This window comes from Triticum dicoccoides, chromosome 2A, assembly GCF_002162155.2.
Source record: "Triticum dicoccoides isolate Atlit2015 ecotype Zavitan chromosome 2A, WEW_v2.0, whole genome shotgun sequence".
In the NCBI taxonomy this organism is placed as follows: domain Eukaryota; kingdom Viridiplantae; phylum Streptophyta; class Magnoliopsida; order Poales; family Poaceae; genus Triticum; species Triticum dicoccoides.
Window position 1 is genome coordinate 320622211 of NC_041382.1, and position 16273 is coordinate 320638483.

The window sequence follows — 16273 nt, forward strand, 5'->3', positions numbered from 1 at the left end:
CGGATTCGCAGCCCGTTCGTCTGCCATGCATCCCTAGCATAGTGAACACGCAACTTTCCCCCTCCGGTTCATCTGTCAGAAAATGCGAAACACCGGGGATACTTTCCCGGATGTTTTCCCCCTTCGCCGGTATCACCTCCTACCACGTTAGGTCACACCCGGCACATCTTATTGCCATGTTATGCTTTGTGGTGCTATGTTTGCTTTATATTTACTGTTTCTTCCCCCTCTTCTCTCCGGTAGACCCCGAGACCGATGCTGCCCCTGTGATCGACTACGTCGACGACGACCCCTCCTTGCCAGAGCAACTAGGCAAGCAAACCCTCCTTGAGCATTCCGATATCGCCCATTTCTTTCCCTCTCATGCTTGCATTAGAACTGCTACTGATTTATGTATGATCCTACCCTGATGCATAGCCTATTTTTGTTACCTGCTTTCATACCTTACCTGCTTATTCTAAACTACTTAGTATAGGTTGGTTAGAGATCCATCAGTGACCCCCACCTTGTCCCAGCTCCCCCGCTTTATGTTCATTGACTCGATGAACGTGATCGACATACAGGCCCCGACACCGCACATCACCCCCTAGTTGTATGAATCTGCAGAGTTACCATCGAGTGCCGAGGGTGGAGCCTCTTACATCACTCCTGATGAGATCTATGTAGTGTAGTTATACGGTCGAGGTCAACGAGGGTGATTTCCTCCTTAACCACTTCCGATACGGCTCTGTCATGCAACCCCTCAAGTGTGAACCTCGAGGGTGGATCCTCTTATGTTCACCTTGATGATTACATCGAGTGGAAATCACCGGGGGTGATTCCTCGGGTTTTCCCCATGGTGTTAGACACACAGTTACTATGGTTACTATGACTTTGCACTGAGCCATGTTATTAAAGACGGGTCGGCCCTGAGGGGTACCCGCGTGAGCTTAATTGCGAGTGATCTGGAGTCGGGTTGACCTGGAAGGTGCCCGCGAGATACTTACGAGGCGTGGCCGGGTATTCTTAGCCCTTGTCGCAAGTAGTCTAGACGGGGCAACGATGTCACATCTTTCATGAGTCTCTGCTTGTTACCTCGCGTTCCTAATCCACTACGATTTGGATATTTGATCCGAGGGGCCTCTGGCCTGATAGCACTAACCATCACGTGGGCATTGTATGGGCGTTCTGCGTCATATGTATCAGCCGAAGCTTAATAGACATCATGCGACTGAGCGGCGCGCGCCGGGTTGGACTGGTAAGCTCCTGCCTTGTTGAAGGAGGTAGCTAGGTCTGCTCACCGGGCACCCATGCAACGCGCAAGATTTCCCGGGGAGATGGCCCATGACCCCTGGGGGAATAGGTTTAGTCCGGCGTGCTGACCTCTCTATTAAGCCTAGGTAGGGTTGCGGCGTATTATTTGGCCGAGGCCGGGCATGGCACAGGAAAGTGTGTCCGACCAGAGTTAATCGAGCATTGTGGGTAAGTTGGTGCACCCCTACAGGGAAGAAAACATCTATTGATAGCCTGTCCTACAATAACGGACACTTGGAGTTGTATCCCGATCGATACAACTAGAATTGGATACTTGAGATGAGACATGGTTATGAGAAATGGATAGTATGGCTCTGGGATTGCTTTCTCGCTGGGAGTCGAGAAAGGATGTCTGGCCGAGGTTGATAACACTACTACTACTTTACATTATGTTGATCTATACTCTTCTATATGCTGGAAGATGCTTGAAGATGCTTGAAGATGCTTGAAGATGCTAGTCTTCGATAGGCTAGGCTTTCCCTTTCTTTTCTGGCATTCTGCAGTTTAGTCCACAGATACAACCCATTTCCTTTGATACAGATGCATACTTTGTTTAGATCTGATGTAAGTCTTGCGAGTACTTTGGATGAGTACTCACGGCTGCTTTGCTACCTCTTTTTCCCCATACCCGATTGTTGCGACCAGATGACGGATCCCAGGAGCCAGACGACACCACTGATGACTACTACTACCCGGAGGATGCCTACTACTACGTGACGGCCGCTGACGACCTGGAGTAGTTAGGAGGCTCCCAGGTAGGAGGCCTTGCCTTTTCAATCGTTGTTGCTTTTGTGCTAGCCTTCTTAAGGCAAACTTGTCTAACTTATGTCTGTACTCAGATATTGTTGCTTCCGCTGACTCTTGTGTTTTCAAGCTTATGTATTCGAGCCCTCGAGGCCCCTGGCTTGTAATATAAAGCTTGTATTATTTTAATTTGTGTCTAGAGTTGTGTTGTGATATCTTCCCATGAGTCCGTGATCTTGATCGTACACATTTGCGTGTATGATTGAATCGAGGGCGTCACACGGTGGTTGAGCGGTTGTACCGCTTGTGGGCCTTCAGCGGTAGTACCGCTTGGTGTAGGCGGTAGTACCGCTCGGGCTATAGCAGCTGGCTCTCCTTCCCTTGCTCCCGCGCACACCTGGCCTTGGTCCTTAGCCTCTCCATGATCTCCTCGGATGGACCTGAGTATGCATAAGGTCCGCGCTTGAGGTAGCATCCATGTCTTACACGCGGAAAGGGAAGATTCGGAAAGGAGCGAGTTAACCTTGTGTCCAATGGTGTATGCTTGAGGTCTCAACATGTGAGCACTAGGGGCTTGGGGAGAAGTCATAGTGTACATGGGGATGATCATAGGATGCTCCGCATCATCTCCCCTCCCTTGGGAAAGATCCGATCTCGGATCGAGAACCTCATCACCATGGAAACGGTTGTCGTGGACGGACTTGTAGTTGGACGAAGTGGAAGACATGGTGCAATCCAAGTACTCCAAGGTGTCTCCCGAGTGGTACACATGCAAAATAGCAAACACAAACGACACTTGGAAATACAAAGGTTAGTGCACACAAAGTGTCCATCATGTAAGAATGAGTCTGTGCGACAAGATCGATTATGACAAGGTGCATGGAGCTTATCCAAAAGATATGGAATGGTATCCAAAGCATGCATGGGAGCAAAAGCAATCATTGTGTACACAAATGTGTTATGAATATGATCAATGCAACCACGATGCAAAATGATGTCATAGTGAGACGGTTTATCAAAAGCATGAATATGGTAATGGATGCTCAATATGGATAATATATCATGCAATTGATGGCAGGTAAGATGCTCATGATGTATGAATATGCCATCAAGGAAGATCACAACAAATTTGCTAAGGAAGTGCACAAGCTCATATATCATGGGTGACATGGGAATACAAGATGCAACAAGGCAATCATAATGTGAGTCAATCCATACATAAGATGCAAATTTGTCATGTGTATGATATGTCCATCGAGCATGACATGTGTAAGCACAATCAACAAATATGGAGGTGTTGGTGCAATGTGTCAAAGGAGTGTTGATGTGCCAATGCTCGATGTTGTGGCACGAGTGGAGTTCCGGAGGTGAATCCAATAAATCCGAGTGCTCCTCAATGTGAAGGTCCATAGAGCCAATCTCCAATGTCGTTCCTGCGTTCACGAGATGGATCATGTAGACAACAAGAAGGAAACAACAATGAAGAGTGACCCACCCAATATGCGTATTTGAGGATGGCTCAAAGGGAATGAGTTCACCTTTATGAGAATGTCAAAAATGTTGGTCTCACGCTTCGTGTATGCCTTCACATGACCAAGTTGTCTCGTGATGGTACCATCTTGTGAATCCTTCAAAACGAAAGAACATGACAAACACTCGAAAAAACAAATGAGGTAAGCGAAAGTGCAAAACCTATCATTCATGTGGTAAGATACCTGACAAGTGTATGCATCATGCTCATCATAAGAAAGGACAAGGGAGCATTTCATAGTGTGGAGGCATATGATGCAAGAACAACCAAATACAATAGGTGCAATCAAGCAAGCATGCATCACAAGTAAACTGTCCAAGTCTCCAAGATCTATAAGCATAGATGCAACAATTGGAGGCTAGCAACAATGAACAAGATGTATCATATGAGAGGCATGAACATAAATGTCATCAACCCAAGAAAGTGAGTAATAGTGGAACATGGGTGATGCGACAAAGCAAGCAATCATAGTGATCAAGTTAAGCAAGCTAGTAGTGCAAAGATGCAACATACTAGAAGGGATCATGGCAAGCATGTCATGGGTGCAAATAGTGTGCATGAATAATTCACATGACATAGCACAAGCATGAAAAGAATATATGAGCAAAATATCATCAATGTATTGGTGAGAGGCCATATGTAAATAGCAATAGGACATCGTGACTCTCCCAACACAACAAGCATCAATAGCATGAGGCATATGATAAACATGGCAATAGCAACAAGGATCTCCACCAAGCATGCAAATACACATAGGAGTATAAGGATGAATCACGGGCAAGTGCAAGCAAGGGTCACAATTGCATGGCAAAGACATAGAAACAAGCATATCATGAAAAGTGAACACAATATAATGGGCATAAGGACACAAGTGATATATATCCCATAGTCGTGTTAGAGCCAAGTAGAAGAGATGCGCGTAGTCGTTGCGCGAAAATACCAGTGGTAAGAAAAGTCCATGGGATCCCAAGTCATCTTTGCTATCAGGAGCTCATTTCGTCAACTCTAGGGAATGAGAGGTTGATGAGTATACGTGAGTACCTACACAAAAGAAAGACAAAGGGAAAATTGTTTGTGCGTGGTATATGTACACATCATCCATCATGATGCATACGTGCTTGTGTTGGTTAGCACAAAATATCCAATGCTCAAATAGATGAGATGCATGATATAGAAACATGTCATCCATCATGAGAGGTTTGTTATTATGTATAGCATAATGGAGACTCAAATTGTGTAATGCATCATGAGAAATATGTAGAGCATTGTTATTCATGTAATGCATATGGTGCATGCAATTATGTGAATCATGCAAAGTATGGAAAGCATCAAAATCTCCTAATATGTATGAGGAAACTATGGTGGTATCCTCATGAGCATTATTGGAAACATCACACGGAGAATATTGACAACATCCAAAACAATGCATATTTGGAACATTGTGATCATGGCATGGCATAGTAGATGAATTGTGCAAATCATGTAAAGGAAGCATGGCAATTTCATCACATGAAAAACAAAAGCCAACGACCATCATCTCGTCATCTATGCCATAAGTGCAAATGGATTTATGTTAATGGGGCATGCATAGTCACTATGTTGAGATTGTAATGATGCAATATGGGAGATCTCACTCATAGCATATGACAAGTTCAAAGGATTGTCAAACATGATGTGACCAATAGAATTTTCACATAATATCCTATGGAGCATAGCATCACAACTAGGCAAATCAACATGCTCATCATCATATTCATCATAAATAGGTAAGTCATGACATTAAGAAGTCGCACTAGCATGACGCATGGGAATAGGTGGATACACATCATGCAAGCAATCATTGGTGAGATAGTCCACTAGTGGGGCAAGAGAAGCACCATCACCTATGTTACCTTTGGAGCATTGCTCATGTGTGGTAGGTGAGGTGTCGAAGACCAAGTAGTGGTCATCATCATCTTGATGGAACCATGTGGGGGGTGCATCATTGTCCACCATGGCCATCATCGTCTCCATTGAGGTTTGGACTCGTCGAGGATAGGCATGTCGTCATGTAGGAGACCTAGCACCAAAGAAGAAAACACACTCGGAGTAGAGGTTAAGTTGTTAGAAATCATAGTGGCCTCACATGGCATGTCAACTACCTCACTCACTCAGTGTTGTGGAGCACTCACTCCCAGTATGATGCTCTCACTCATATGGATGGTGGAGTCACTCAAATGGCTCTCAAACTCACATAGGATGTGTGGAATGCTCTCAAACTCAAATGGCCATCATTGTCTCCATTGGAGGCATGGACTCGTCGAGGATAGGCGTGTCGACCTAGCACCAAAGAAGAAAACACACTAGGAGTAGAGGTTAAGTCGTGAGAAATAAAAGTGGCCTCACATGCCGTGTCAACTACCTCACTCACTAACTGTTGTGGCTCACTCACTCCCTCTCAGATTCTCTCACTCATATGGTTGGTCGAGTCACTCAAATGGCTCTCAACCTCACATAGGGTGTGTGGTATGCTCTCATGTGTGGGGCTAGTGGTGGTCACACTCATCCTCTCATAGGAAATGCTCTCAATGACACGTATGGTGGAGTAACTCATCGCACACATGGGGTGATGGCTCTCCTCACATGGCAATTGGGGCATCTCATCATAGGTGGGTGTAGGAGAGATGTAGGTGCAAATGTCTCCATGCTCAATCATTCTCCTCTAAGATCAAAGATAATTCTCATGTGCGGTCGCGTAGCTTGACTCGGAGTATGAGTCCAATATGGGCGCCATCTTCATGTTTTTGAAGAGGTTCGCGCTCGTCGCCGTGGTCGAAGGGGATGGCCCTAGCTCGACCCATAAGATGCAAAATGTAAGGACGTTCTATCCCAAGTATCCTATGTGTATGATTTTCCGGTGCTTTAGCACAAGATGATCCAAGATGATCGGATATGACAATCTTATATGCAATGTGGTATGGTGCTATGGCTATTCCTTACAAGCTTCTTTGCTCTCTCTTTTTCTTTGCTTAAAAGCTTATTCTTTTTTTGTATATGGCCACAATGCGAAATGCACAAACCAAGATAGCAATTGTGCATATGAGAGAACAAACTTGAGGCACATGAGATGATATGATATGGTATGTATGTAATGGAAGGTGTAGGCCACTAATGTGCACAAGTAACGTTGCCGGCAATACTCAAATGGCTAGTCTCAATAGGCAAGTGACGCAAAATGGGTTAGGGGTTATCAATGCAATGGCAAGGGAATATAAAATGGTTGGATGATATGGAGGTTACCGTCCGTGGCTATGATGAGTGGCGGTGATCTTGATGGAGATACCAAGATGATGAAGACTCGTCCCTAAGTAGCCGAAACACCTTAGGAAATGGAAAAACCACAAACTCAAAATCTCAAAGGCAAACGTCAAATGGTGGTAGTGGGATGTGGTGGTGGTTTTGTGGAAGCTCAATGGAATTGCGAAATAGCAATGATGGGTTGTGGAGTACGCAATGCAGAAATGGAGGGTAAGGTGGTGGACTATACACGATGTCGGAGTTGGAAGCACGGTCCCTAAGTAGCCGAAACACCTTAGGAGACACAACTCACAACACAAACAAAATTGGGTTAAGTTGGTGTGGCAGAAGTGTATGGTGGGCAAGACTATGTGGTAGTCATGGTGGTGGTTGATGAAGAAGAAACCGTCCCTAATTAGCGTAAACACCTTAGGAGACTCAAATCACAACTCAAACAACCACTAATGCTATGGGGAGCAAAATTGGTTAGGTTGTGGAAGGCTACGGTGGTTTTGCGGAGGATGTGGTAGAAGCCCTAGGCAAAGATGCCAAAGTTCCAAAAATTTGATGGAGTCAAAAGGTGTTGAAACCTATGTAGAGGGATAGAGGATGTCAATAGCTACTCAACGAGCTAAAGAACTCAAAAATCGGATTCTGGAAGTGGAAGTTATGGTCAAAACTGTCAATCAGCCGAGTCTGAAACTGGGAGGGGCAGAAGTACAGCTTGTAAGGGTGGTTGTACCGCTCCTGGAGTGTCCTGGAGTTCCAGAATTGGCTGGCAGAAGTGTCAGGATATGGGGGAGTGGTAGTACCGCCTTGGGGGCCGGTTGTACCACTGGTGTCGGAAAAAATTCTCAGATCTGGATCGGGGATGAACTTGGGGCGGAAATGGCTGATTTTGGGGGCAAAATTGCGGAGATTTCGTGGATGGAAGGTGGGAAAACTTGGGGATATGCTAGATCCACTTGAAACCAAGCAAATCCATGGATCAAATCCAACAAAACTTCATCGCACCAACAAATCACAAAAAAAATGGGGCGATTTTGGTGGGGATTTTCGAAATTAGGACGAAAAACAACAAAATCAAGCTAGAAAACGAAGAGGGGAGGCTCCGAAATCGTGATCAACGTGGCTCATGATACCAAGATGATGTAGGGTAGGAACCCTAGGGACCAATCTTTCACGAAAGGAGCGGATCCCGCGATGAACACGAAGAACACGAGGGGAAACACGAGGGGAAATCACAAAGGGGCACAAAGAGAAACACTCAAACCAACAAGAAATAGTCGCACATATGCTAGATCCTCGAGTACATAAGAGATCACATGATCCACGACCAAAAAGGACAATACAAAGGTAGCCGGTTCTTCTCCGTGAGGAGGTCTTGAAGGGGCCGCCCAAAGGGGGGTCTTGAATCCAAAGGGTTCTTCTCCGAAGAGGGGCCGCGGTCTCTCTCGTGGAGTAGATCCGATGTGGATGAGCAAAGCTCTATCTCTAATGAGCTACTACTTTGCTATCCCTAGTACAGAGCTAAGGGACAAGTATATATAGTCCAAGGGGTAAGTTGGGCAATACATGGGGTGAAACCCCTTTCACTGCGCACAGGCAGGGCGGTAGTACCGGTCATGGGGGTGGTTGTACCGCTGGGCGCTCAAGTACCGGTTCCTGGAGGTGCTTCCGGATGTGCTCAGCGGTTGTACCGGTGCTTGGGGCAGTTGTACCGGTCAGGTGGCTGTTACCAGGATAAACTGGTGCTGCACCGGCCTTGCACCGCTCGATCACAGAAGCTTGGCCGGTTTGTTGGGCGGTGGTTGAGCGGTTGTACCGCTTGTGGGCCTTCAGCGGTAGTACCACTTGGTGTGGGCAGTAGTATCGCTCGGGCTGTAGCAGCTGGCTCTCCATCCCTTGCTCCCGCGCACACTTGGCCTTGGTCCTTAGGCTCTCCATGATCTCCTTGGATGGACCTGAGTATGCATAAGGTCCACGCTTGAGGTAGCATCCATGTCTTACATGCGGAAAGGGAAGATTCAGAAAGGAGGGAGTTCACTTTATGTCCAATGGCGTATGCCTGAGGTCTCAACATGTGGGCACTAGCGGCTTGGGGAGGAGTTGTAGTGTACATGGGGATGGTCATAGGATGCTCCGCATCACTGGCTGCGTCCAGTTTTGGTCCGAAGCCCATGTACCTCTCCACTTCGCCCCTCTTTTACACTAAGACTATAAATAGACCTCTCCCTCCTCCTAGTTAGGGTTAGCAAAGGATTAGCTCATATTTTGTGTGAGAGCTTTGCTCGTCCACTTGGTTACCTTCTCCTTAGAGATAGCGCCTCCTCAGAGAAGATCCCCCAAGCGGATTCAAGACCCCTTCACAGGAAGAACCTCAAGACCTCCTCACAGAGAAGATCGTGCTACTTGTATCGTCCTTAGTTGACCGTGGACCATGTGATATCTATGTGTACTCGGATCTAGCATATGTTTGACTATTTCTTGTTGGTTTTAGTGATTATCCCATGTTCCCCCTCGTGTTTTCCCTCGTGTTCTTTGCGGGATCTGCTACTTTCGTGAAAGATCGGTTGTATAGGGTTCCACCCTACATCATATATCTAATGAGCTACTACTTTGCTAACCATAGAAAGGAGGTGGAGGAGGTCTATATATAGTCTAGTGGGCGAAGGGGTAAGTGAGGGGCGAATGGGTACACGGGCCTCGGCCCATGTCATGCACGCAGGCAAGGGGCGGATGATCCGGATGGGGGTCCGGATGATTCGGGCATCGTCCGGATGATCCGGCTCCGCCGAGTAGATTCTGCAAGGTTCGGCCGTCGCAGTGTATGGATTACCCGGATGATCCGGGGTCGGCCCGGATGATCCGGCTGAGCCCGGATGATCCGGACGGAGGCCCGGATGTCCGGCCAGACTTCAGCAGCCTCTCCGTCTTCTTATCCTTTCTTTTGTCTTCTCTTCCATGTTTCCCTCGCGGATGGTGTAGTCATTCCTTGGTGCGTTCACTCCTCCTCGACATTCGTGAAGCTCCGACAATACCTATGCATGCACACGGGAGAAGTGTCAAGTAGTATACCATCCTTGAAGGGGTCAAGTGAGCACGTGAAAAGGAGATGATTCACCTTTGTGTATGTGAAGTAGATGTCGCACATGTCACTTGCCAACCGGACTCTTGACATGGTGATGTCCGTAAGATGCTCCACATCATTTGCTCTCAAGAGCTCATTTCATCAACTCATGGGATTGTGAGGTTGACAATTGTTCATGAGTACCTACACAAAACAAAGAGAAAGGGAAAATTGTGTGTGCGTGGTATATGTACACATCATCCATCATGATGCACACGTGCTTGTGTTGGTTAGCACAAAATATGCAATGCTCAAATAAATGACATGCATGATATAGAAACATGTCATCCATCATGAGAGGTTTGTTATTATGTATATCATAATGGAGACTCAAATTATGTAATGCATCATGAGAAATATGTAGAGCATTGTTATTCATGTAATGCATATGGTGCATGGAATTATGGGAATCATGCAAAGTATGGAATGCATAAAAATCTCCTAATATGTATGAGGAAACTATGGGGGCCTCCTCATGAGCATTAATGGAAACATCACTTGGAGAATATTGACAACATCCAAAACAAAGCATATTTGGAACAATGTGATCATGGCATGGTATAGTAGATGAATTGCGCAAATCATGTAAAGGAAGCATGGCAATATGATCACATGAAAAACAAAAGCCAAGGACCATCATCTCGTCATCTATTCCATAAGTGCAAATGGGATTGATTTTAATGGGGCATGCATAGTTACTATGTTGAGATTGAAATGATGCAATATGGGATATCTCATTATTAGCATATGACAATGTTAAAGGGTTGTCGAACATGATGTGACCAAAATAATTTTCACATGATATCCTATGGACCATAGCATCACAACTAGGCAACTCAACATGATCATCATCATATTCATCATAAATGGGTAAGTCATGACATGAGGAAGTCACACTAGCATGAGGCATGGGAATAGGTGGATCAACATCATGCAAGCAATCATTGGTGAGATAGTCCACTAGTGGGACAAGACAAGTACCATCACCTATGTTACATTTGGAGCATCGCTCATGTGTTGTAGGTGAGGTGTTGAAGACCAAGGCGTGTTCATCTTCACCTTGATGGAACCATGTGGGGGGTGCATCTTCTTCCACCGTGGCCATCGTCGTCTCCATTGGAGGTATGGACTCGTCAAGGATAGGCATGTCATCGTGTAGGAGACCTAGCACCAAAGAAAACACAGTCGGAGTAGAGGTTACGTCGTTAGAAGTCATAGTTGCCTCACGTACCGTGTCAACTAACTCACTCACTAAGTGTTGTGGCTCACTCACTCCCTCTTCGATGCTCTCACTCGTATGGTGGGTGGAGTCACTCAAATGGCTCTCAACCTCACATAGGGTGTGTGGTATGCTCTCATGTGTGGGGCTAGTGGTGGTCACACTCATCCTCTCATAGGAAATGCACTTAATGTCACATATGGTGGAGTCACTCATCTCACCCATGGGGTGGTGGCTCTCCTCACATGGCAATTGGGTCATCTCATGATATGTGGGGGTCGGAGAGATGTAGGTGCAAATGTCTCCATGCTCAATCATGTCGTAGTCATAGCCGTGGATGAAGGCCGAAGATGGCACATCATCACTCTCCTCTAAAACCCAAGATAAGGTCTCATTTGCGGTCTCATAGCTTGACTCGTGGAATGAGTCCTTTTAGGGCACCGTCTTCATGTAGTTTAAGAGGTTCATGCTCGTTGACGTGGTCGAAGGGGATGGCCCTTGCGCGACCTTCTTGTCATCGTCTTGTTGTTGGAGGCCCATATGATGTGGCACCTCGTAGCTCATCTCCATGACCGATGGGAATTTCCCATGCTCGGCCATCTTCCTTGAGGGGCTTCCGAAGATGGAAGTGTCGCCCTCGCTTGTAGGTGGTCGCCTCATTTGTGAAGATGTTGATGTAGGCGAACTCATGGGAAGTAGGCAAAGATGACGTACGCCCGAAGGCGAAGATGCCTTGAGAACACTTGGCAAAGATGCAAAAGTGGTTGGTGTAGCTGTAGCTCCGTCTTGGTGGTTCTTGTCTCGCGGTCTTCTCTTATGCTCATGTAGGTTGGCCTTGGCGTGATGTAGGGCTTGTTGGGACTTGTGCATTTGTGCTTAGCGAGCATCTTCATGATGATGGTGTCGTTGTCGTGCTTGAGCTCGATGGCATTCGTCGTCGTCGTGCACATGATGCTTGGAGGTGACTTGCCCTTCATGACGATGTGGATCACGAACGTGATGGTGGTCGCCATGGAGATGTGGACGTGGACGACTTGCGCTTGCATCATTTTTGCACTCCAAAGACTTGTGACTTGAATGTCACCGCCTTGAGGATGATGAAGGGGAAGAACGGTTGATCAACAAGGTCCAAATCTCCTCCATCCTTGCATCTTGCTCCTCCGTTTGTGCGGAAAGCTTGGTGTCGATGTAGTCCCTTTTCCTTGCTTCAGAGTGACGAATGCCGATGGAGAAGTTCTTGATGCGCTCTCGCAATCTTGATTGTGCGCCTTGCATTTGTCATTGTAGATCGAAGATTGACGCTTTGGTGATGTAGTTGTTCATGCCGTCGTTGTTGTGGAAGACTGGAGATGAAATGCCTTGCCTATCCATCACAATACTCGAGCAAATATGAGTGGAGAAAGGAGAAGAACTATACCAAATGTAGCTTGACCGATGTTGAAGATGGATCAATGATAACTCAATGATGTAATAAGGAAATAGCAAAATTGGTACCAATTCTTGTCGGTTTCTCACACCTACACAAATAAGGCTTATGGTGGAGCTCGGTGAGGATAGTGGCACAAAAATTTGATGCAAAATGTTAGCTAGAGTCAATAATGTTGAAAGAGATTCACAAATTCACAAGTGAAACAAGTATACCAATAGCAATGAATGGCACACGGAAACACACACATGGATAGATAAATGGAGTCATGCCACAAAGGATGAGCACAAAATGTGGAATCCACGGAAAATGCTCATGTTGCACAACTCAAGAGAGATGCTAGCACGATTGCTCAATAGGCGGATATGACACTTGTGCACAACCTATAAGATGCAAAATGTATGAGCTTTTATCCCAAGTATGATATGTATGTATGTTCCGGTGCTTTAGCACAAGATGATCCCAGATGATCGGATATGACAATCTTATATGCAATGAGCTTTGATGCTATGGCTATTGCTTACAAGCTTCTTTGCACTTTCTCTTTTTCTTTGCTTAAAAGCTTATTCTTTTTTGTATATGGCCATGGTGCGGAATGCACAAACCAAGATAGCGATTGGGTATATGCGGGAACAAACTTGAGGCACAAGAGATGATATGATGATACCAATATAATAAGGTATGTATGTAATGGAAGGTGTAGACCACTAATGTGCACAAGTAACATTTGCGGCAATACTCAAATGGCTAGTCTCGATAGGCAAGTGACGCAAAATGGGCTAGGGGTTAACAATGTAATGGCACGGAGAATATACAATGGATGGATACCACGATACCAAGATGATATGGACGTTACCGTCCGCGGTGATGATGAGTGGCGGTGTTCTTGATGTAGATACCAAGATGATGGAGACTCGTCCATATGTAGCCGAAACACCTTAGGAAACGGGAAAACAGCGAACTCAAAATCTCAAAGGCAAATGTCAAATGGTGGTAGCGGGATGTGGTGGTGGTTTTGTTGAATCTCAATGGAATTACGGAATGGCAATGATGGGTTGTGTAGTACGCAATGCGGAAATGGAAGGTAAGGTGGTGGACTATACATGGTGTCGGAGTTGGAAGAACGGTCCCTAAGTAGCCGAAACACCTTAGGAGACACAACTCACAACACAAACAAAATTGGTTTAAGTTGCGGTGGCGGAAGTGTATGGTGGTCAAGCCTATGCGGAAGTTATGGTGGTGGTGGTGGTTGATGAAGAAGCAACCATCCCTAAGTAGCCTAAACACCTTAGGAGACTCGAATCACAACTCAAACAACCACTAATGCTAAGGGGAACAAAATTGGTTAGGTTGCGGAAGGCTATGGTGGTTTTGCGGAAGTTATGGTGGAAGCTAATGTAGGGTGGAACCCTATACGGCCGATCTTTCACGAAAGGAGCAGATCCCAACTAAGAACACGAAGAACGTGGGGAAGAACAGAGAGAAATCACAAGGGGAAACACTCAAGAACAAGTCCAATCACACATCCACTAGACAATCAAACACACAAGATCCACAAGGTACATGAACAACAAAGGGAAAGATACAAGGTAGGGTTCATCTCCATGAGGAGGTCTTAAAGGGGGCCACCCAAGAGAGGATCTTGAATCCAAGGGGATCTTCTCCAAAGAGGGGCCGCGGTCTCTCTCTTGGAGTAGATCCATAATGGAGGCGCAAAGCTCTATCTCAAAATGAGCTACTACTTTGCTAACCCTAACTAGGAGGAGGTGGAGGAGTATATATAGTCTAATGCCACAAAGGGGTAAGTGAGGAGGGGATACATGGGCTTCTGGCCCGGCTGTGCACGCGCAAGTGTTGGATGTCTGGGCTGGGGAGCGGATGTCCGGGGCTTCAGGAGGCGACGGATGTCCAGGGCTCGGTCCGGATGTCCGGGCTGAAGTGGCCAAACTTCTGGTGTGTTCTGTCGTCGATGCCGGATTTCTGGGGAGAGGCCGGATGTCCGGGAGTTGGCATGGCGCCGGATGTCCGGGCACACGGGCCGGATGTCCGGCCGCTGATGCTTCGGCCGTCTGTTGGTGCAGCTCCTTGGAGGCTGCACAGGCGCGGATGTCCGGGGCTCGGTCCGGATGTCCGGGCTGAAGTGGCCAAACTTCTGGTGTGTTCTGTCGTCGATGCCAGATTTCTGGGGAGAGGCCGGATGTGCGGGAGTTGGCATGGTGCCGGATGTCCGGGCACACGGGCCGGCTGTCCGGCCGCTGATGCTTCGGTCGTCTGTTGGTGCAGCTCCTTGGAGGCTGCACAGGCACCGGATGTCCGACTGTTGTAGCTTCAGCAGCTCCGTCTTCTTCCGTCATCGCTTCCAGGCTTCCCTCGCGGATGGTGTAGTTGTTCCTTGCCGCTTGCACTCCTCCTCAACATCTGTGAAGCTCCGGGAATACCTATGCATGCACACGGGAGAAGTGTCAAGTAGTATACCATCCTCGAAGGGGTCAAGTGAGCACGTGTAAAGGAGATGAATCATCTTTATGTATGTGAAGTAGATGTCACACGTGTCACTTGCCAAACAGACTCTTGACATGGTCATGTCCGTAGCATGCTCCGCATCATCTCCCCTCCCTTGGGAAAGATCCGACCTCGGATCGAAAACCAAATCACCATTGGAAAGAGACGGCTTCGCCATGTAGAAGTGGACGTTCACCAAGTACTTGTCATCTTGAAGGTCGAAATGGGCACTCTCCAATGTCGCACTGTATTGTGATTCCTTGAAAAGGAGTAAGGACAACAAACACTTGGAAAAACAAATGTGGTAAGCATTAGTGCAAAACCAAGCATTCAAGAGGTTATTCACCAAACAAGTGTCGTCCTCATGCAAAGCATATGGTGTGACAAAGGATTGTGACATGGCATGTAAGCATATCAATCGAGCACAAGCAATGAAATCATGGGAACAAACATGTGAATGTGAGGTAGTGATGCAAATATGTGTGACAGGAGAAGAAGCATCTACCTCAAGTTCATAGCAAGCATTCACAAATTGCTCAATGAAAGGTCTATGGTAGGCATAGGAAACATTCACAACACCAAATAAAATGAAGTGTCTAAACACATTGGTCAAGTGCAAGACAATCCAAGCATAATGTGCATGGGGTGTAGTGAATATCGTGTGGCACTCAACACAATGGAAAGAGCAATTGTTCATCATGTGTGAGGCAATCAAGGCAAGCATGTAGCAATCAATGGGACATGGCATATGTGAAGTGATGACATTGTTGCAACCAAGCATATGAGAGGAGCAAGTAATCCAAGAATTGGATGCAACACACAAGGCATATATATCATGATGCATGGAACGATAAAAATGACAAGTCAAAGCAAGATCTCTAACATGTGTGCAATCAAGTGGTCCAAGATGAACAATAAGTCTCATGGTGCAAGCAACTCAAGTAGTATGATCCGTCATATCCATGCTCAAGAAATATGTCACCTTGTAGGCGTGTCCTTACGCGTCCTTCACAATGCCGAAGTACAATCAAGTGCGATGTAGAATCGTCATGGTAGAAGGTGGTTCGCTCTCAAGAGCTCGGATTATCAACTCACGTGACGTGGAAGTTGATATGAAGTACAAGTATCCTACACATGCACACAACAAAAGAA